The sequence below is a fragment of the Lemur catta genome, chromosome 11, assembly GCF_020740605.2.
Source record: "Lemur catta isolate mLemCat1 chromosome 11, mLemCat1.pri, whole genome shotgun sequence".
Lineage (NCBI taxonomy): Eukaryota > Metazoa > Chordata > Mammalia > Primates > Lemuridae > Lemur > Lemur catta.
Genome location: NC_059138.1, coordinates 24,540,075 through 24,563,671, shown reverse-complemented (window position 1 = coordinate 24,563,671; position 23,597 = coordinate 24,540,075). Strand labels below are relative to the sequence as shown.

At 38.1% G+C, this 23,597-nt stretch overlaps 1 long non-coding RNA gene across 1 annotated transcript; it reads left to right on the top strand.

Annotated features, from left to right (window-relative positions):
- The first annotated feature begins 11,095 nt into the window (after window positions 1-11,095).
- Window positions 11,096-16,089, top strand: LOC123647456. Its single transcript, XR_006738235.1, has 3 exons — window positions 11,096-11,128; window positions 15,134-15,208; window positions 15,929-16,089. It is a non-coding gene; the product is annotated as an uncharacterized LOC123647456 (long non-coding RNA).
- Window positions 16,090-23,597: the final 7,508 nt, after the last annotated feature.

Here is a 23,597-nt window from a genome sequence, read left to right as displayed (position 1 = left end):
TTTCACCTATCCTCTCCTCCTCCCTCCCTCCTGCATTATTTCTGTTGAGTTTTATTGCCATCTGTGCACAAGAGTGCTCATCAGTTAATTTCAATTTAATGGTGAGTACATGTGGTGCTTATTTTTCCATTCTTACGATACTTCACTTAGGAGGATGGTCTCCAGTTCCATCCAGATTGTTGCAAAAGATATAATTAATGTTTTTTATGGCTGAATAGTACTCCATGGTGTACATATACCACATTTTATTACATTAATCCACTCATGAATTGATGGGCACTTGGGTTGATTCCATATCTTTGCCATTATGAATTGTACCGCAATAAACATTCTAGTATCTTTTTGATAAAATGACTTTTTTTCCTATGAGTAAATAAATACCCAGTAGCATGATTGCTGGATCAAATGGTAGGTTTACTATTAGTTCTTTGAGGAATCTCCATACTATTTTCCATAGAAGTTGCACTAGGTTGCAGTCCAACCAACAGTGTAGAAGTATTCCTTTCTCTCTGCATCCATGCCAGCATCTATTGTTTTGGGACTTTTTGATAAAAACCATTCTGACTGGGGTTAGGTGATATTTCACTGTAGTTTTGATCTGCATCTCTCTGAGGATTAGTGACATTGAGCATTTTCTCATATGTTTATTGGCCATTAGTCTATCTTCTTTTGAAAAACTTCTGTTCATGTCTTTTGCCCACTTTTTAATGGAGGTGTTTGATTTTTTTCTTGCTGATTTGCTTGAATTCTTTGTAGATTCTTGATATTAGCTTTTTGTCAGATGTATAGCATGTGAATATTTTCTCCCATTCTGTAAATTGTCTATTGTTCTGATGATTGTTTCCTTAGCTGTGCAGAAGCTTTGTAATTTAATCAAGTCCCATTTATTTATTTTTGTCGTTGTTGTGATTGCCCTTGGGGTATTCTTCATAAATTCTTTGTCTAGGCTGATATCTAGAAGAGTTTTTCCAACATTTTCTCCCAGAATTCTTCTGCTTTCATGTCTTAGATTTGTCTGTTATCCATCTTGAATTAATTTTAGTGAGTGGCGAGAGATATTGATCCTGTTTCAATCTTCTACATGAGCCTATCCAATTTTCCCGGCACCATTTACTAAATAGGGATTCTTTCCCCAATGTATATTGCTATCTACTTTGTCAAAGATCAGATGTGGATGGTTTTATATCTGGGTTCTCTGTTCTGTCTCATTGGTCTATGTCTTTATTTTTGTGCCAGTACTGTGCTGTTTTGATTACTATAGCCTTGTATTATAGCTTAAAGTCTGGTAACGTGATGCCTCCAAATTTGTCCCTTTTGCTTAAGGTTGCTTTGGCTATTTGGGCTCTTTGCTGGTTCCAAAGGAAGCATAGAATTATTTTTTCTAGATCTGCAAAAAAAGACATTGGAATTTTGATGGGGATTGCATTGAATTTATCAATCATTTTAGGTAGTATGGACATTTTAACAAAGTTGATTCCACCAATCCATGGGCATGATATATTTTTTCATTTGTTTACATCATCTGCAATTTCCTTCCTCAGTGATTCACAGTTCTCTTTGTATAGATCTTTCACCTCTTTGGTTAAATACATTCCAAAGTATTTTATTTTCTTTGTGGCTATTTTGAAAGGTACTGAGTCTTTGATTTGATTCTCAGCTTGACTGTTGTTGGTGTACAGGAATGCTACTAATTTTTGTACATTGATTTTGTAGTCTGAAACCTTGCTGAATTTATTTATCAATTCCAGGAGTCTCTTGGCAGAATCTTTGGGGTTTTCTAGATATAAGGTCATATCATCAGCAAAGAGCAATAATTTGACCTTCTATTTGCCTTTTTGGATACACTTGACTTCCTTTTCTTGCCTGATTGCTATGACTAGGACTTCCAGAAATATGCTGCATAGAAGTGGTGACAGTGGGCAGACTTATCTTGTTCCAGTTCTGAGTGGGAATGCTTTCAACTTTTCCCCATTCAGTAAGATGTTGGCTGTGGGTTTGTCCTATATGGGTTTTATAATTTTGAGGTATGTTCAATCTATGCCTATCTTGTTAAGAGTTTTTATCATAAAGGGGCATTGAATTTCGTCAAATGTTTTTTCTGAATCTATTGAGATGATCATATGATCTTTGTTTTTGTTTCTGTTTATTGGTGAATCACATTTATGGATTTATGTATGTTGAACTATTCTTGCAACCTGAGATGAAGCTCAATTGGTTGTGGTAGATTATTTTTTTAATGCGCTGCTGAATTTGGTTCACTAGAATTTTATTGAGTATTTTTGCATCTTTATTCATAAGGGATATTGGTCTATAATTTTCCTTTTTGTTGTGTTCTTTTCAGGCTTTGGTATCAAGGTCATACTGGGTTCGTAGCATGACTTGGGAAGGATTCTTTCCTTCTCAATGTCATGAAATAATTTCTGCAGTATGGGTACCAATTCTTCTTTGTAGGTCTGATAAAATTTGGCTGTGAAACCATCTGGTCTGGAACTCTTTTTGTTGGAAGAATTTTTTTGCTGCTTCAATTTTGTTGCTCATAATTTGTTGTTTAGGAGTTCTATTTCTTCCTGATTGAGGCTTGGAAGGTTGTGCATTTCCAGGAATTTGTCCATTTCCTCAATGTTTTTGAGTTTATGTGCATAGACATGGTTATAGTATTCACAGCTGATATTTTGTATTTCTATGGTATCAGTTGTAATATCTCTTTTTTCATTGCTGATTGAGTTTATTGGGTCCTTTCTTTTCTATTTCTAGTTAATCTAGTGAGAAGTCTATCAATTTTGTTTCCTTAATCTTTTGTATTTTTTTTTTTTATCTTCAATCTCAGTTCTGCTCTGACCTTAGTTATTCTTGCCTCTTCTGGATTTGGGATTGGTTTCCTCTTCCTTTTCTAGTTCCTTGAGACAATTCATTGGATCACCAGTCCCCAACCTTTTGGCACCAGGGACCAGTTTCATGGAAGACAATTTTTCCACAGACTGAGGGTGGAGGTGGGGGGTTTCATGGCTTGCAGGAGGTGGTGCAGAGCTCAGGCAGTGATCAGCAGCCCAATTCTTAACAGGTCACAGATCTGTACTGGGCCGTGGTCCAGGGATTGGGGACCACAGCATTAGATTATTGATTTATGAACTTTCTGTCTTTTTGATGTAGGCATTTTAAGACCATGAATTTTCCCCTTAGGACTGCTTTTGCTGAATCCCATAGATTTTGATAACTTTCATCCCCTTTGTCATTTTATTCATGGAATCTTTTGATTTCCACTTAATTTGCTCCTTGACCCAATAATCACTCAGCAGTAGGTTGTTTAACTTCCATAACTTTGTGTAGAAATGAGAGTTTCTGTTGGAGTTGATTTTTAATTTTATTCCACTATGGTCTGAGAAGATACATGGTATAATTTCTATTTTCTTGAATTTGTTGAGATATGTTTTGTGGCCTAAGATGTGATCAAGGCAGTATGTGGTGCCTGTGGGTGAGAATCAACCATACCCTCTATGATTGAGTCAGTAAATGCTGCAAAGGGCATGCAAGCTGACCTCCCTGTCAGTAGGTGGTGGTTGCTGGAAGGAACAAGCTGCAATGTCATTTTTGGGTCCTATGATTGGCTCTAATCCCTCAGGAGAAGCATTCAAATGCCCCAGGTATTGGGTGATGCTATGGAACTTCAGGGGAGTCCTTATTCTCTGCCATAGCTGAGGTGGATGGGGAATTGTGGCTGGGTGGGGCTGGGTTGGGTGAGCTTGCCCTCAGGATCCACAAAAGCTGGCAAGATATCTCTTTCAGCAGGGGTCAAAAGTCTGCTCCCAGATTCTGGGCAAAGCCACAAGGAAGGGGCCAAAGTGGCCCCACCCAACCAGCAAGTAGGCTTGTGGAGGTGGGGCCATTTGAGATTCACACCCTGCCAGTTTTGAGCAGGCCTCACTCCTCTCTGCCTTCCCCTCTTCCATGGTTTCCCCCAACATCAAGCTACCTCCCCCCATAACTGTGATGTGGGCTGGGAAGTTCCCTGCCCAGGATCCCAGCCTGAGCTGAGAGCACAGCTCTTCTGTGTGGGGAGGGGTGCCATGTGAGCATGTTGCAGCTAGGACCCACACTGCACTCTCCTCCTGATCTGTCCATGTGGGCTCCCTCACTTCCTGAAACTAATTCACAAATCTCCCCTCCTTACCCCTGATCAACAAGATCAAGACCTGGAGGTTTGGGATCTGGCCTTTGGTTGCTTCCCTGGGTCCCAGAAAGATCAATCCTGATCATGCCATGGAGAAGCCTGCTGGGCTAGAGTTGCCCACGAGGTGCCCAAGCAGGTTCAAAGTTGCTCTGCCTTGGGGCATGCCCCACTCTGATGGAGTTGCCAGGAAAGCAATGCCAGGGAGGGCTGGTGGTCAGGGAGCTCATTGTCCAATCATCCCTCAGTCTACTGCAGGACCCCAAGAGGAAAGGTCTAAGCCCCACTCCCTGTGGAAGCCTTGGTGTGATGGTTCAATTGTCTCTCTCAGCAGCCATGGATGGGGGAAGGGAAGGAGAGGTTAAGAGTCTGGATGGAGGAATGCTAGCACTCTTTTCATCTCTGTCCCTTTATCTGGGAGGCTGCCCACCCAGAATGTCCAGGCACCGGAGTCACGCAGGTCACCTGGGACCCACTGGACCCCTGTGGCTCCTGCGGTCTGGGCTAGAGTTGGAAAATATCTGTGTAGAAATGAGTAAGATAAAACCTGAGGAGTTGAAGCCCCCTGGGGAAGACAAAGGCAAATGGTGGGTAGAGAAGCAATATGGCATCTGCCATCCGACTTAGGTCTATGGAGACAGGTGGTGTTTCAGGTCTGGGAGCCTGTCCACAAGAAGCTCCAGCTCACTGGCAGCAGCAGCCTCTGGGCTCGGGTGGGCAGAAAGTCTCTCTAGCATCTCAGGAACCCACTAACTGTCAGAGATGCAAGATAGGGAGAAACAAACTGTTCCACCTACCCTTCACACTGGATTCCAAGTCTCTGGAAGGTTGATCTCTGTCAATACCTTGCTCCTTCCTGTTCTGCTCTGCAACTTCTTCCCATGGAGTATCCTGAAGGGTCACCCTTACCTCAGACCCACACCCAAACTCTCTTTGTCTGTTTGTTTTTTCTCTTTCATCTAAAACTTCTCCTTCTTACTGAGATGCTCTGGCAGCTGGTGTCTCTGGTCAGCCATCTTGCCTGGAGTGCTACATTACAATATTCTGCCTTTATTCTCATCTTTGTTTTAGTCTTAGATGTTATAATTAAATATGTGCAACAATATTCACCAGCCATGCTTTTACTAAAATTATCTCTTGATTGGATGAAAGCTGTTCTCTAGCACATTTTTTTATTTACTTATTTATTTTTATTTATTTATTTTGTCTAGACTCTCTCTAGCAGATTTCTTAAGAAGAACTTGTGAATGCAGCATGCCCTGAGTTCAAACATGGTTAAAATAAATTTTCTATAGCTTTGAAAATTGAAGAACAGTGTATAAAAATATTAGTTCACATGTTCTTCCTTGAACTTCTTGAAAATGTTACTCTACTTTTTTCTAACCTTGTATCCTGGTGATGACAATTTCTAGCCTGAATTTTTAAATTTCTTATTTATGGGTTGTCTTTTATATTTCCAATTACTTGTTTAATTATGTTCAATTCATGTTTCAGTATTGTGTTAAAATTTCCATTTGAATTATGGCTTTTTTTCAGGGCAAGGCAATTATCATTATCCTACAGAACTCTTTCACTTTCTTTTCCTTTCTTTGTTAAAAAAAGTGAACAAGTAAGTAGTGCTCACCATCTCATCTAGAGAAAGATAAGAGATGTTTCAGTATCAAAATAAAAAATGGCACAAATTCCCATTATTATTGCATGGTAGCACTTTGCCTCTCTTACAACTTGACTTTCTTTTCCCGGGACTCAGATGTCTCTTTGCTATCAAATAAACCCTCTGGCTGCTTGTCCATTACCTATTTTCAATTATTCTTTTAAATGTTATCTTTAGTATCAGAAATGATGAGAAATTGAGCATTTTCCCCTTGGAGAATATAAGCTGGCCCTATCTTGCTAGCTGAGCCCTACATATTCAAAATCAATAACTTCAGTTTCTTCCCACATTCCCTAAGATTTAAAGAAAAATCAGAATGCTGTAAATAAATGTGGTACCAGATGCACTCCAGCAAATAATAGCTCTTGTAATAGCATCTGAAATGACAATGTGTACTCACTTGGAATTCAGAAATGAAAATGTCCCAGTTCCTTGCTTTATTACTGAGGGGAATCAGCCTTATACCACAGCAATTGCCTGTTCCCACCAGCTGACAATGAAATGAATACTCTGTAGGAGCTGAGATGATTGTAGCATTAAACTTAGCAGCCTCTCCATGATCCTGCAAGACTGCTACTGAATCTAAACTAAATCAGTTCCGAGAAGAGTCTGTACAGCACTTGTTCATCATTTAAAATCTGGTGGGGAAAAATGAGTGAAATCAAATGAGTTAGAAAAGACATTATCAACTAAGAGACAGCTCAGGGATCTGTTTTATATTAGGCTGAGAAAATAGGACAGAAACAGCTAAACAGCCTGAGGAGAGTTGACATTATCTGTAAAAACCTGAGAGATTGTTTTATTATTGTCATCAGTTGTGATGATGATAATAATAGTGATCTGGTGTGTAGTAAACACAAAATAATGTACTAGCACCATCACTGGCTATAGGAAGAAAAGAATAATATAGATTCCCTGGCTGGTAAGCTTGGCATCTAAGGAACCTAGGCTATGAGCAAAGCAGGGACACTGAGGGAATTATGAGTAGATGCCTGAGATAAGGCAAGCATCTGCACATATCGTGACATTAGTCTTAGTCGTCTTATCTAATATCTTGCTCAGAAGGGTAATGAGTGAATGAAAGATTAGTCCTAGGGGGCTTAGGGGTGGAAGGAGCAAGGAAAAGGAGAGAAAAATAATATCCATGGGTAAAGCTTTCTGAATACAAGAATGTAAGATTCACAACAATTCAATCAGTTAGATACTGATTTCCATTCTACATATGAAGTAACTAAGGTTTGGGGAACTTAAGAAAATTGTCGAAGTGCCAGGTAGTGAGTAAGGGAAACAGGTGGCTGGATGCCCAGTGAGGCAGAGCCTCCAAGTTCCAGACTGAGGGCGTTGCACCAAAGGTGGACAAGGACGTGAAATGGAAGATGCTGGAGATGTGATCTCCACAATATGGATCTTTCTCATTTATATGACCCTGTTGTGAGTCACTTCTTTTTTATCTTGAAGAAACTGGACAGCACATAAAGATTGGGCACCACACACGAATGCATAATGTGAAGAACCTGGTTACAGTTCTTATACTCCTATCTTACACAGTCATGCGTTGCTTAACAATGGGGATATGTACTGAGAATGCAGCGTTAGGTGATTTTGCTGGTGTGCAAAGATCATAGTTTGTACTTACACAAGCCTAGATAGTATAGCCTACTACACATTTAGGTTACATGATGTAGTCCATTGCTCCTAGGCCGCAAACCTGTACAGCATGTAACTATGCTGAATACTATAATGGTACACAAATGGTAAGTATTTGTGTTTCCAAACATGTCTAAACCTAGAAAAGGTACAGTACATATAAGGTATTATAATCTTACGGGATCACTGTCATATATGCGTCTGTTGTTGATGGAAACGTCTTTATGTGGTGCTCCTGTCTGCAAATGAATAGGCCCAGAAAGTTGTAAGAGACTCTTCAATTGGATGGACATAAAATTCCACTTGTTAAGACCAATGTTGCCTGTGGTAACTGATCTTCATAGCTAAAATATAAAACTATTTGGAAAGTATGAAAAAATTTCTTGTGGTCAAAATGCATTTTTATGGCTATGTTATTCAGCCTTCATAAATGTTGATACAATTGTAAATCATGTCAAATTCCATTTCCTAACAACTATTATTTATAAGAGAATTATGCAAGGGTTTGAATCCAGCCTGGGCAACATAGCAACACCCCATCTCTAAAAATAAAAAATAAAAAAATAAAATTATGATTGAAATAGCACTGTATTGTCAGTTTACCTTTTTACTTTTGTCCTGCATATGTTTCTGAAGAGTCCCTTACAATTAGTTATGTTTTGTGAAAGCATGCAACCACAATGACATTTAAGCACAGGACCACTAGTCTATATCTTTAATAAATATACAAACTAAGGAAAAAGAAAGAAATTAAATATTTTTAATTGTGTTATTATCTGCAGTGATTTTTTTTGTATGCCTGATCCATCAATTACAGAAAAATATGATTAAATATCCTATTATGTTTTGGATTTGTCTATTAATTTTTTTCAGATCTATCAATTCTTTCTTGATATATTTTGAAGTGTTACTATTTAAGTATAAAATATGGTGAATTAATGCTTTCAAAAATCATAATATGATCTTGTTTATCTTTAATGATGATTTTTTTGCCTTAAAATTTTTTTTTATGATGCTAATGTAAGTGTATCAACTTTGATTTCGTTAGAAACATATTTTCTTTTGACATTTAAGTTTTCTTTGTATCATGCTAACATAAGTATACCAGATTTTGTTTGGTTAGGAATATCTTTTTCTACTCATTGATTTTCAGCATTTTTGGATCCTTATCTTTTAAATGTCTCTTATCAATAAGATATAGTTGAGTTGTATGCATGTGTGTTTTTAAATCCAACTTGAGAAAAAAAATTAACAGGCTCAATCTGCCAATTTTCAACCAGAACATTTACTTCATTCCTATGCATAATAATTATTTATATATTTGAATTTATTTCTGTGATCTTATTTTTGCTTTCAATGTTGCTGCTTCTCTCCTTTCCTACTTTTTTTATTGATTATGTTTCTGTTCCAATTCTTTTCCCTATGAGTTTGGAAACCTGCAATACTGGTCTGTGGTCTGTTAGGGACCAGGCTGCAGAGCTCCGCTCCCACCCCACCCCCAGTGTCTGTGGAAAAATGATCTTCCATGAAACTTAGGAACTGGGGGGTGGGGCACACAGCAGGAGGGCTGTGTGTGAGCAAGTGAAGCTTCATCTGTATTTATAGCTGCTCCCCATCCCTCGCATCACCACCTGATCTCCGCCTCCACCCCCAATCTGTGGAAAAATTGTCTTCCATGTAACCTGTCCCTGATGCCAGAAAGGCTGAGGACCCCTGAATATACCACCTTCCTATTCTTTTAGTAGTTACCTTAAACTTGCTGTCATGAACATTTAGCTTCTTAAAGTGTGACATCAATAAATGTCCTTATCATCCTTCCAAACAATGCAAAGGTCTTAGAACCCCAAATACTCCTGATCTATTTGATATTGCTGCCATGCATTTTAGTTCTTTATGATTTTCTTTTTATCTCATGATAGGTTGTGACTGTTGTTATTATAAGTTGACATTCTACTGTAACAAAGAGCTTTCCCTTATCTCTATTTATTTATTCATTTATTTGTAAACATATTAATTCTTATTTTATACATTGAGTGATAAATTATTACTATCATTATTTTTTTCTCAGTACTCCTAGATTTAGACAGTAGAATCTTCTTTAACCTGGCCACTCCTGTGTCTATTTGACATGAGCCCTTCAACCTTTGAGCACTTCCTTATTGTTACAAAAAGATGCTTTGGGTTCATTTTGTACTTTGCCTATCCCTGTCCCAGCTCCAGAATTAGTCTTTTTTCCAAAGATCCCTGGCCTTTTAGTGTAGAATGATACAGTAATAACCCTTTATCCATGGGGGATACATTCCAAGACCCTTAGTGGATGTTTGAAACCACAGATAGTACCAAACCGTACATATACTATGTTTTTTCTTATGCATGCACACCTATGATAAAGTTTAATTTATAAATTAGACACAGTAAGAGATTAACAACAATAGTAATAATAAAATAAGCAATTAAACAATACACTGTAGTAAAAGTTATTTGAGTGTGGTCTCTCTGTCAAAATATCTTACTGTACTGTGCCCACCTATGTTCAGACAATAGATGACCATGGGTAATTGAAACTAAGGAAACTGAAACCATGGATAAGAGAGACTACTGTATTTAAAAACCTATATGTGAATGGGGGAACACAGAGAATTTTTAGGGCAGTGAAGCTATTCTGTGAGATATTATAATGGTGGTTACATTTCATTATACATTTGTCCAAACCCATAGAATGTACAGCACCAAGAGTGAACTCTAATGTAAACTATGGGCTTTGGGTGGATTACGATATAGCAATGTATGTTTATCAATTGGAAAAAAATGTACCACTTTGTGAGAAACTTTGCTAATGGGTGAGGCTATTTATGTGCAGGGGCAGGAAGTATATGGAAAATACATATACTTTCTGCTTAGTTTTGCTGTGGAAAAAAACTTCTCTGAAAAATATTTCCTTAAAAAAGGATACACACGAGATGTGCTCATTACAACTGGGATGTCATTGCTTCTAGACTCTCCCGGCAGACATAGCTAAAAAGTAGAAACACTCACACATCTTATTTTTTTTCTCTATTTTCCAGCTCCATTTCCACCTGGGCATTTTAATTACCTTTTCTCTCATCCATCTCAGCCATTCAATCTGTAAATTCCTTAAGCTCTACCATGTGCTAAACAATAAGTGTGGTCCTGGGGAAGAAGTGTAGAATAATACAGAGTCTCTTATCTCAGGGAGCTTACATTCTAGATGTCCTAGTCTATGAAGACAGTTCAGTTTTACGGTAAGATTACTTCAGATGACTCATCATTCTCACCATTCATCTATTTATAGTCTACAAAATTAGATAATCTGTTCCTTACAATACTGATTATATAACACTGATATTATTTTTATCTGTATCCTTATTCAATTTAACTTCACTGATTAGTATGCAAACTTCTTACCATTTACGTCTAAGTAAATTATTTTATTTCTTAGCACATCACAGGGAACTTATCAAATTTTGACTAAGTTTTTTTTTTTTTTTTCTCAAATGGCAAAATGTGAGCTGGAAATATTTGAAAAGTTGAGGGGCAGAGCAAGGTGACCAAATAGAAACCTCCAGTGATCATCCCTCCACATGAACACCAAATTCAACTACTATCCACACAAGCAAGCACCTTCAAAAGGACCAAATCAGGTGAGTGATCATACTACCTGGTTTTGACATTATATCAAGGAAAGAGGTGCTAAAGAGGGTAAAAAGACAATCTTGCATTGTCTGTGCCAACCCTCCCCCATCCCCCAGCAGTGCCACATCAGCCCTCAGAGTGGAGAACGAATGTGTATGCCCGAGGGGAAGGAAAGAAGGGATCGTGCAATTTTGCATTGAAACTCAGGACCTCCCTGGAAAAGGACAACACAGCACTGCGCAGAATTCTGTTAGTGCCCACAGAAGTAGCATTTAGACCAGCTCAGCCAGAGGGAAATCCTTGCCCTGAAACCCGAGTTCCAGCTAGTTCCACTACCAGCTGACAAAAAGCAACCTGGGGCTTAGACTAAACTCATAAGGCAGTCGGGCCACAAAGGCTGCAGTCCTTGGGCTCAGAGCCAGAGGACTTAAGGTGCACATGATCCAGTGAGACACCAGCAGCTATAGCCAAGCCAGAGCCTGTGTCAACGCTCCTACGACTACAGGCAGTGTGGCTCCGGGAGAGTCTACTTCCATTTGGGGAAAGGAAAGGGAAGAGCTGAAAGGACTTTGTTTTGCAACCTGGATACCAGATCAGCCATAGTAAAACAATGAACAAGCAGAATCCTGATGCTCCTTGACTCAAGGCCTTACTTTCTGGACAGTATTTCCAGATGCACCCTGAGCAAAAAGGAAATATGCTGCCCTGAAGGGAAGGAGGATTCACCGTCTACAGACTAAAGAGCCCTTGGGGTTTAAATAAACTTCAGAGGTAGCCAGGCAATAGTCACCACTATCTTTGAGTGAGACTGGGTTGGCTTCAAGTATGACCTGGTGCTGGTGGCCAAGAGGGAATGCTCACAGCACTCCTTCCCCAACTCTAGCAGCCTGGCACAGAGAGTGAGTGACATTGCCTGGCAATCCAGGGAAGTCTCCTGTATTTTACCCAAGTCCACCAAGAGTCTGCAAGAGTCACAGCATTCCTGGGCTTGGGGCACCCCCGGTGCTGGTATGGTTGTAGTGACCAAAGACTTAGATCATAATACTCAATTCCACTTAAATATCTGGAAAGGCTTTTCTCTAGAAGGATAGGTTCAAATAAGCCAAGACTGTGAGGATTAAAATAAATACCTAACTCTTCGATATCCAAACATTGATGAACATCCACAAGCATCAAGAACATCCAGAAAAACGTGACTCATCAAACAAACTAAATAAAATGCCAGTGACCAATCCAGGAGTGATAGAGATATGTGACCTTTCAGACAAAGAATTAAAATAGCAGTCCTGAAGAAGCTCAATGAATTTCAAGAAAATACAGAGAGGAATTCAGAAGCCCATAAAAGAAACGAAACAAAGAGATAAAGATAACTAAAAAAAAAAAAAAAAGCTAACAGAAATTCTAGAGTTTAAGAATTCAGTTGACAAAGTGAGAAATGCATGAGTCTCTCAACAGCAGAATTGACCAAGCAGAAGCAAGAATTAGTGAGTTTGAAGACAGGCTAGTGGAAAATACAAAGTCCTTTCTCTTCCAGAAAAAAGAATTTAAAAAATGAAGCACATCTAAAAGTGCTATGGCCTCATTTCATAGAGTTTCAATTTATACACAGGTTAAATTTTAATCATTTCAGAAAGATTCTATGACTGTTTTCTTGATTTAGTCTTATTTCAGTCCTTCTTGATTTCTTGACCCAATTGTTACTTCAGGTAATTATTTTTTAATTAAAAAATCATCTGTTTACCCAAATTCACTTTTTCTGCTTTTATTGAATACTAATCTAAAAACATCTTCAAATTTGTTGATTTTCAAATTTATATGGATTTTCTTTGTTTTCTGTTACATAGGCAATTTAAATATGTAAAAAATGTGTACCTAAAAAGATGGATAACTCTTATTCATAGTCTATACATTTGATAATTATAAATTATTTCCAATCACTGATTATTTTCTCTATGGTGTTTTATTTGGGGTTTGGAACAAATAGTAATGTGCTACAATCAGCACAATCTGTTGGTGAATTATTTATGTTCAATATTAGACTCACCATGTATGTGGTGGTTTTGGTCAAATCACCTCGCCTCTATGTGCCTCAGTCTCATTATTTGAAGAATGGGGATAATAATTTCTGATTCACAAGATTTACTTGAGAATTAAATATTTAAGAGATGCACTTTAACTTTGACTCAAACTGTACAAAAGCAAATTATGTAACCAAAACTTGTGTACCCCATAAAATTCTGAAATTAAAAAAAGAGGCACATAAAACCAGCACTATACAAATATTAGCTATTATTACTAGATTTGCTTTAAACTCCATTTGAAATTTACATTCAGTATTTTTTCTTGTTTTCTCTATTCAATCTTTCATTTTCAATTTTTCTGCTTTAGCATTATGTCATAGTATTACAATTATTATGTTTTATTCTTTATTTAAATACAATATACTATTTTTGGTGAGTGATTTAGACATCATCATTCACAAAAATAATTGCTATGCTAGTCTTATTATTTGTCTTTCTGTATTAGCTTTATTTTAAAGTTACACTTTTTGAGGAGGTCTATTATCAAGGATTGTGTTTGTTATATAGTACCCCTTTTTTTGCTTTGTCTTGTAACATTAGGACTTTTATTTTTGAAAACATGTTTTAAAAATTCAAATCATCCACCAAAACTCTTTCTAAGTTAATTATTGATTGTGTCTTGTAAACAGATTCAAGAACTTTGATCTCTTTTTATAATACAGGAAGCATTTCACAATTTTTGTTTTCTCTCCTTGCATACTCTGACCCCTACATACTTAGTCTAATCCAAGGGCACATGTTTGTGGTGTGGGGTAGGAAGTTTAGCTGAACCCAGCTTTTGGTCTAACGATTATCTAAAATCATCAACTACATTCCTCCCTTTTCTTTGTCTCATAATTTATTCTTGTTTCACCATTATCTGCTCTCCCAGTCCACAACTTTTCTTTTTATTAACTTCAATTTCTTCAGAACCAAAAAAAGAAAGAAAGAAAGAGAAAGAAAGAAAGAAAGAAAGAAAGAAAGAAAGAAAGAAAGAAAGAAAGAAAGAAAGAAAGAAAGAAAGAAAGAAAGAAAGAAAGAAAAGTGCCAATATTTTTAGGTGCCAACAACAATAAAACATAGATAGAGATGATTCTTTTGTTTAGAAAAAACACTTATGTCAAAGCAAAACCTCTTCTGGAAGGACAATGGGAATTTAGACCACCTGAATTTCTCTCCTAAATAGGAAGTACCATGTTGATCATATGCTGTGTAATACTTGAACAAAGATATTATGATTTTGAACTGGAGGAGGTAAGACTGAGGGCTTTGGGCCTGGGGAAAGGACATCAGAAAGAGGCAATGTAAAAGAGGGAAGAAAGCTCATAGGGAGCATGGGCCCCCAAAACTTGTGAGTTTGAGAAATCTTTGTGGAAAGTCAAGGATATCACTCTCAGAAGAAATGACTCCTGATATCTAATTTAAAGTTATCTTTTCTTTGTAAAAATTCCTTGAAAGATTCAGTTTTGACCATTACCTATTGTAGCCTAGTAGGAGATGGAACCTGGGGGATTTGGGGGACTATTTTGGTGTGAAGCTGACCTACAGCTGCACAAAGTGGTATAGAGATAGACAGATAGGGTAGAGAAGTCCTAAGCAAGAGGAGAGAAGTGATGTGCCATAGGTGTGTGCCCCCCCACCCTCATAAATACAGAATTTTAAAAAGTTCATGGAAAAGTGGAATTAAAAGATAAAAATAAAAATTTAACTCTATTTCTCAACATAATCTCTATCAAGTTCAAGACACTTTTGTAAGCAATGATATCAGCCATTTAGTCCATTCTAAAGAACTGTGAGTCCTAGGAATTTAACCATGTCAATGCAGTCTTTTTTACATTATTAACTGAAGAAAAAGTGGGTGCCTTTTATAGATTTTTTAGGATTAACAAACAAAAAGAAGTCAGAAGGAGCCAAATCAGGACTGTAATGTAGTTACCTAATGATTTTCCACAGAAACTCTCACAAAAGTGCCTTCATTTGATGAGAAGAATGAACAGGAGCATTGTCATAGTGGAGAAAGACTCCCTGGTAAAGCTTTCCCAGACATTGTTATGTTAAAACTTTGCTAACTTTCTCAAAACACTCTCATAATAAGAAGATGTTATCATTCTTTGGTTCTCCAAAAAGTCAGCAGGAAAAATACCTTTAGCACTCCAAAAAACTGTTGCCATGACCTTTGTTCTTGACTGGTTCACTTTTGCTTTGACTGGACCACTTCCACCTCTTGGTAGCCATTGTTTTGATTGTACTTTGTTTTCAAGATCACCCTGGTAAAATCATATTTTATCTCCTGTTACAATTTTTTGAAGAAATGCTTCAGGATATTGATCCCACTTGTTTAAAATTTCCATTGAAAGTTCTGCTCTTGTCTGCAGCTGATCTGAGCACAATGGTTTTGGCACCCATTGAGCGGAAAGTTTGCTCAACTTTAATTTTCCAGTCAGAATTACATAAGCTGAACCAACTGAGGTGTCTATGGTGTTGGTTATTGTGTCTGCTGTTAATCATCAGCCCTCTTCAATTAGGGCACCAACAAGATTAATTTTTAACTCACAAATTGATGTGGCTGGTTTTAGGCTTCATCTTTAATGTAATCTCATCCCTTCTTAAAACTTGTTATCCATTTATAAACTGCTAATTTCTTTGGTGTATTGTCCCCATAAATTTTTCATAAAGTATCAATGATTTCACTATTATTCTACCCAAACTTCACCATAAATTTGATGTTTGTTCTTGTTTCAATTTTAGGTGTGCGTCATATTTTCTCACATTCTCTTGAGGTATTTTGATGTGTTCCTCAAATCTTTTTGAGCTGTACTAGAAACTCCATGAGGGTAAGGAAGTAAATTATTTTGTTTATTACTTCATCCTCATCCTCCTGCATAGCAGCTAAACATGGTTGACACTCAATAAATATTTATCGAATGGAACTGAGTTTTACTTGTCTGATTTATTGCAGCATGTGTTTTAATGCCTCTGGTAATTATTAAAATTTTTAAATAGTGGAATATAATTTGTCCATATCTGCTAAAGAATGGCTAATAGGTCTTTTATAAAATATTCATGGATTTCTTGTGAATAAAATGACCATAAATTTGTCTTCAAAATAAAGATATTTTTGAGAGTGGAAAGCAGGTCTATCAATATTTATGCTGGACATCAGGCATAAAAATGAACTATGCCAGGCAAACCAGAATATATAGTCATCTTGCCTAAGAGGGAAACTATTTCAGGTTAAGGTTGATGTTATAGGCTGAACTGTATCTCTCCCCCTCACCTCCCAAAATTCATATGTTGAAGTCCTAACCACTAATACCTCAGAATGTGACTGTGTCTGGGGATAGGGCCTTTAAACAGATGATTAAGGTAAAATGAGGTAATGTGGATAGATCCTAATCCGGTATCACTGATGTCCTTATAGGGAGAGGAGAGTAGGACATAGACAGGCACAGAGGAGAGCCCATGTGAAGACAGTTAGAGAATTCAGACATCTACAAACCAAGGAGAGTTCAGAATGAAACCAACTCTGCCAACACCTTTATTTGGGACTTCTATCCTCCAGATAGATTGTGATGAAATACCTTTGTGTTGTTTAAGCCACCCAGTCTGTGGTATTTTGTATGGCAGCCCTAGCAAACTAATACAGTTGATTCCTCTGAAATATTTTCCTATTTTTTAACCTATATTTTATTTCTTTATGGAGGTCTCAGAATGGTAAATCACCAGCCAATCAACCTCTTATTTGTTTGACCTACATAGTGCGTTTAAAAAATTAAATTATTCATCAACAATTAACCCCCCAAAATCTGGATTTTTGGCTTTCTTTGACATCTTAGAAAACCTGACAACATTTGGGCATCTATTCCCCATGGGAACAATGACTATTTTGTTTATTTATGCCAGTATTGCAAACTCAGCATTTTGACCTTGGCTCTGACTTTTGCATTTACTGGATCACCTCACTGGGTTTTGGACCATATGTCCTTGCAGTTGGTGAATGCTTGGAAGCCTGGTTAGAAGTCCTTGTCCTCAAGGCTAGCTTTCGATGCTCATATGTCACATTAATTCAAAAAGCATTTCCTGAACACCTAGTTATATACCAGGCATACTACTAAACACTGAGGATACAAATATAAAATGCAGATACTGTTTAAACCTCAAGGAATTTCACAGCCTTCTTAGCGTAGAAAATGGTCAAGCTCAACTAAAAATATATATATATATATATATAAAATTAGCTGGGCATGGTAACACATGCCTGTAGTCCCAGCTACTCAAGAGGCTGAGGCAGTAGGATTGCTTGAGCCCAGGAGTTTGAGGTTGCTGTGAGCTAGGCTGACGCCACGGCACTCTAGCCCAGGCAACATAGTGAGACTCTGTCTCAAAGAAATAAAAATAAAAATAAAATGGTCAATCTTATTTAGAGCTCTCATTCTAGCTAAATAATACTGGTATCTCCCCTTTAGAAGTTTATAATCTGACAAGGTAGTAAAACATAGCAAGTTATGTAATGATGCAAGGTTATAACAGTTTAAATACCAAATGAATTGCACGGATATTAAATGCTAAAGGAATTCAGGAGAAAAACAAAGCACATAGTTCAACATTTAGGAGACCAGGAAAATTTTCAAAAAGTACTCATCCATTAAGTTGAAAGATTACCTCAGCCTGAAGTAAATTAGTTTTGTCATTTTTTTCCAACAAGTGTCCCAGGAACATGGTGTCCCACATTATTAGAGCCATTATATGTATGTACATTAAATATTGAAGGTGTAAAAAATATAATAACCAACATTGTTTGCCTGCTTATATGGAAAGAAATATCAGAGAGAATTTGAAACAATCTAAATTATTTGCTATGAACAACACACATCTTTTTTTAATGCAAAAGTTGTCATTAATAATTTGCCAGGCCACATCTTGGTTTGTTGCAACCATTCCCAGCAGTTGAATTGATCCTTGTGCAATTACCAGCTGCAAAGAAATATCCATGTTTCAGGTCAAATTTAGGCCAATGAGCCCTAGGCGAGGTTACACCTGACAGAAAACAAGGGGTTTCTTTTGTTCCCCACATATACTCAAAAACACCTTGTTTTGAGAGCCCCCAGTTAAGTTGGGATTTCAGTACCAGAGTGGCTAGCAACACTTCCCTAATGGGAAAGGAAGGGAAGCTAGATGTGCGTATTTACAGTGTGCCTTTCATGGGATAGTTCTTTTACCTGGCAGACAACCTAATGCCTAGTTGTTCTAACTAGGAGTTCCAAACATAGGAAACTTGTTGATACTGGCAGACACCCTTAGCACTCTTGTCTCACCAGTTTATGTCTCCCTGACCATTGCTTTGGCATGGGAGCCCAACCTCGTGCTCTCCCTGGCATCCTGGGGATGACGTGATGGCCAGGTCATCCAGTGCTAAGGTGGCTGCCTAAAGCTTGGCCGTGTGTGTTATTTCTTGGGCCCTGTCCTTTATCAGAAACAGCAGGCTAAGGGGTGGGAAACAACAACTCTCCCCTAAGCTCCATCACATATGATGGTTAGCAATGCCATTCACATAGTCTACAAACTTCCGTGACTGTCTACTTGGCGAATCCCAAGGGGATTTCCAGGTATTCATGAGGTCTGAGGGAGGGGTTACTTTCTCTAGCATCCTGGCATCTGGCAAGAGACTGAGGTCATGGGAAGCCACTCCCCACTACAGGTGGTATATACCAAAGGGCCCAGGTTTGGCTCCATCCTGTCTTAGGGAGGCCTCAGAGGCCATGCCAAGTTTGTCGGGTGACCTAAAGCATAATGGGCATCTGGGTATGGAGGGTCACAGGCTCAGGGGCTGTGAGACCCTCTCTTTCCAGGACAGCCCAGTAGCTAGCCAGTCATTTGTTGTTTTAATGGTGTATAGCACAAGGCCAAGAAGGGAAATATCTTATATCAAAGGTCCTGGGGCAACTAATGACTGTCATAAATGGTCCAGAGACTCCAGGGGGCATTACAAAAGTTGCCAAAGCCTCTACAGTGAAGGATTTTTTTGAGGGCACTCATAGGAGTGCCTGTTGATTTTAATTTAGAAGTAAAATTTGTTATTGAGGAGTATGTTGCCACCAGAACCCAAAAGTACTAGGAAATATTGGCCCTAAATGTTCTTAATGCGTGTGTCAAGTGAATCTCCTCAGAGGAGGATGTCTTCAATGTAATACGATACCTATACTAGTGAAGAAGATGGGTGTTGCTAAGATCTTGTCTATAAAGTTTATATGTAGGGACAAAGTTTCTGTGGTCCTTCATGGGTAGCCTAGAAAGGTGTTTTGTGTCTCTTCAGAGGTGGAGGCAAACTGCAGTTGAGAGGCTATTGAAATAGGCACTAAACAGAATGTTAGCCAATCTATAAGAGCAAAATATTTACCAGTTGTTGATTGAATAGAATCAGTAATTTTAATAATATTAGGTATTAGGGACGGGGCCCTAATGGATGGGACTACAATGTTCATGGTGCAGTAATCCATTATAAGGCCCCCTTTATATAGTCTTTTTTTTTCCAGATTTGAGAACAGGCATCATTGGGCCATTAAATGGAGAAGTGGGGATAATCATCCCTTTCTTAATTGGGCTGTATATAATAAATTTTAATTCTTGAAGGTGCTGCTTTAACTTACATTGGGCCATATTAACTATTTTGCAGCTCATGGGATCCCAATTTATCAAGCCAATTTTTGAGCACCAAAGAGTTACTTTAATTTAAATTTATTATTTATTGTGTCAGAGCATCTATGTACAACATAGAATATTTTACAACAATGGGTATATATCTATGGAAAGTGTAGGCCAGATTAAAGTTAAAATGAGGCATACTCATTTTTTCTATTTTATATGTAGTTACCTTCTCAAGATTATAGGGACAGAATGTTTAAATTTAATGGGAGCCTCAGATAGAATTATAATTGATGAAGTCCATGAATTTTTGTCAATTAATGCATTTTTAAAAGTGTTAAATTAAAATCCATGTTGTAGAGGCACAAAAGCCAATTAGTGCCCTTTTTAATCATTTTGTTATAGAAATTCTTTAGTGTATACATTAGTACATGAATCTTAAATTTCCAATTGAATCAAATTATGGAACTTTGTTTTGATTTGGTTCCATATTATATATGCATAATTTATCTATTACATTGTATTTTTATATTAAACATCATATATAATTTATTTAATTACCTTTTATTTTCCTTCTATATCTAGGGGTTTGTTCCTCAGTTAGTAAGTAATCGAGGGCTAGCATTATGTTTGCTAGACCTGGGGTTTGCTCAGTACTTAAAGTTTCAATTTCCTCTTTTTTTGTCTCTTGGCCTTATAGCCACATAAAGTGGCAAAGCCTCTCTCTCTCTCTCTCTCTCTCTCTCTCTCTCTCTCTCTCTCCCTCTCTCTCTCTCTCTCTCTCTCATTTTTTTAGGGCTTTTAGCCACCTGTAGCCAAGATTCTTAGTTTGTCTCCAGCTGATAAGAGGAAAAGAGGGAGGAAAAAAGGGGTCCAGTGCTTTGGGGCAGTAGCTTCCCTCAGGGACAGCCCCTGCACTGCACATAATCAGTTCCTTTGTCCCTTTTTCTTTTAGGTAAAAATCTTTTGAATGACTTGTATTTCTAGGTGGCCGAAATGTATGTATATATGTGTGTGTGTGTGTATTTTTTTCCTCTCAGTAAACTTGTCTATACTGGCGTGCACGCTTGTGGCTCTTGTGTGACCTGTGTCCGGTTTGTGCCTGCCTGACCGTGGCTCTGGCTCTGAGAGCCTGACTCTGTGTTCTCCCCTGGCGTCCCAGGGAAATCCATCCTGGGGCAGTCCCTAGTTCTTTAGACGGAAGGTGCAAATTTAATATACTACCACAACAGGGAGCAAGTTCGCAGATTTTTTTTTAACTTACAGATCGTGGGTAGAGAGGGCCCGATGAGTCAGGAGGGCTGTACTTCATCCCTGGTGGTGTGAGTAGGGAATGACAAGGCCGGCAGAGAGAAAGTGTGGGTGTGGCCGGGGGCAGTACGTAATATATAACGGAATAGAGTGTGGGTCACTTTAAGTTCATGGGCAAATGCCTGAATGGTTCCTTTAAAGGAAACAGCTGGAAAGTGGGAGCTGATCCTGCTAGGTGGAAGAGATGCCTCTAAGCTCTTCTCTCTTCCCAGCTTGAGCCATTTGGGTGTGATGTAGAACTGGAAACTCTGTCGAGGGTGACTGGGCCTCTGGCCCAGGGCATGAGAAAGTTAAACCTGTATTCAAAAGGATGCCGAGACATCATAAAATTATAAGAATTCACTACACACCCCATTCAGTGGTGATTCTCGATCATTCACGTTTCCAGTCATCTGAGGAGCTTGGTAACAATGCTGTTTCCTAAGCCTCAGTGCCAGAGATTCTGCCCAGGTGGGTCCAGAAACCATCACTTTTAATGCCCAGATGAATCTGATACAGGTGGTCTGCATGAACATTACTGATCTCTGAAGGAGAAAACATATGAGAACAGGTCAAAAGTAAGGACTAATTAGTCAGGACAAATGTGGTGAATGTCTTTAAGCATTTAAAAGGCCTTTACATTTGTTGTTTTGGGTATACCATGGAGTACGTATGACTCAACTACAAAAAACAATGGTGATCTAGCACCTGTTGTATTATCCTGGATAGAGCTTGAGCCCATCCTTCCAAGTGAGGTATCACAAGAATGGAAAAATAAGCACCCTGTGTACTCACCATCAAATTGGTACTAACTAATCAACGCTGAGGTGCTCACATGGTAGTAATATTCACTGGGTGCCAGTCAGGTTGGGGGATGGGGGGAGTGAGGGGGTAAACACAAGTAATGGAGACAGAACGCACTGTATGGGGGAAGGGCATACTTCATACCTCACGTGGGCGAGGCAAAGGCATTACATGTAAGCAAAATGTTTGTACCCCCATAATATTCTGAAATAAAAAAAAGGCCTTCAAAGAGGAATTTTCCAAGGTGAGCAAATCAGAGTGCAGCAGTTACTCTCTTTCCTCTTAATTCTTGGTTTTTGGTGGGTCTTCTACAGCAGGGTAAAAAAGGATAAATGTCCCTTTGGCTGGTAGTGAATCTTGGCAGTTTCAATCCTTTTCTGCTTTGGTACTTCCAATAGTCTATCTGAGCTGTTTTCACTCACAACACTTCTGACACCAAATGTGTGCGGGAATTTTCCTCACACCTACTAACAACTGGGTGTCTACAATCCAATCCTGACACTAATTTCCTGGAGTTAGCTCAGACCCCACATGTTAAGGGCTCAGTTTTTTAACTCAGGAATTTTAATGAAGTTTTTATTATATAGTCATGATTGATTGTATCATTGCCATTGGTGATTAACTGTAAATCTATCAAATCTGACACAGGCAATCTCAAATCCTTATGCTGGTGTAAGGAATGCAGATCACTTTCTGTTGGCTGTGGTTGGATGAAGACAGACCTTACTCGGGAATCCAGGAATCTGAAAACATGAAGAGCACGGGGATCATGATTTTGGTTTTAGAGCAGGGAGATATGACAAAAAATAATATTTTTAGGCCCAGTAAAGGGAGACAAGAGAACTTGTGTTGTTATTGTAAGTTACAGTGTTGAATGGTAGAAAAAAAATAAGAGGGAAAATAAGAAATTCAGCTGGAAGATGAAATAGTTGGGCCCAATAGTGCTATTGTTCTGTCTATTGACATTACAAATCCCTATCTTTGAGTGTTTATAAAATCCAGTTAAACCTGGGAGAAAATATATGCTAGACTTTATCAGCAAGCAATTAAAAAAAAAAATCGAATAACTCCAGGCCTTGCAAATTGTTCTACCACTAAACCACCCTGAATGTGCCCAACCTCATTTGACCTGGGATTGAAGTTGATTTATTTCAGTCACATTCATGATATATATAAATGTGGTAAATGATCTTCAAAGGTACTTTAATTTGGATAAATGTAGAAAGTAAGCTTCATCACTGCTTTCAGGGGGTATTATCTTTAGGATAGATTCACTGCTGTGTATTGCTTAATTAAGCAGTTTTAGTGAATTCTTTATAAGCACCGAATTTCATTTGAATAATAACATTTTAAAGGCCTGAATGAAATTAAGGTCCTAAACTAAGATTCAGTAGACAATGTTAACTAAATACAATGGTCCCAGTGCCAGACACAGAAACCTACACAACATAGGCACTCAAGAATTGTTTACGGCATCAATCAACCCTGCCTTTATCCAGCATTGCTACATAAATGTTGGCAGTGTTGTATGGATTTTGTCTGAAAGAAAAGGAATAGAAAAAGATGGGAGATGGCAATAGAATGGATACTGAAGGGTTAGCAAAAGAAACAACCAGAAAATAAAGTCGGGGAAAAGAAGAGATGAGAAGATCTGAGTGACCCAGAAGCAGACTGGCATTGC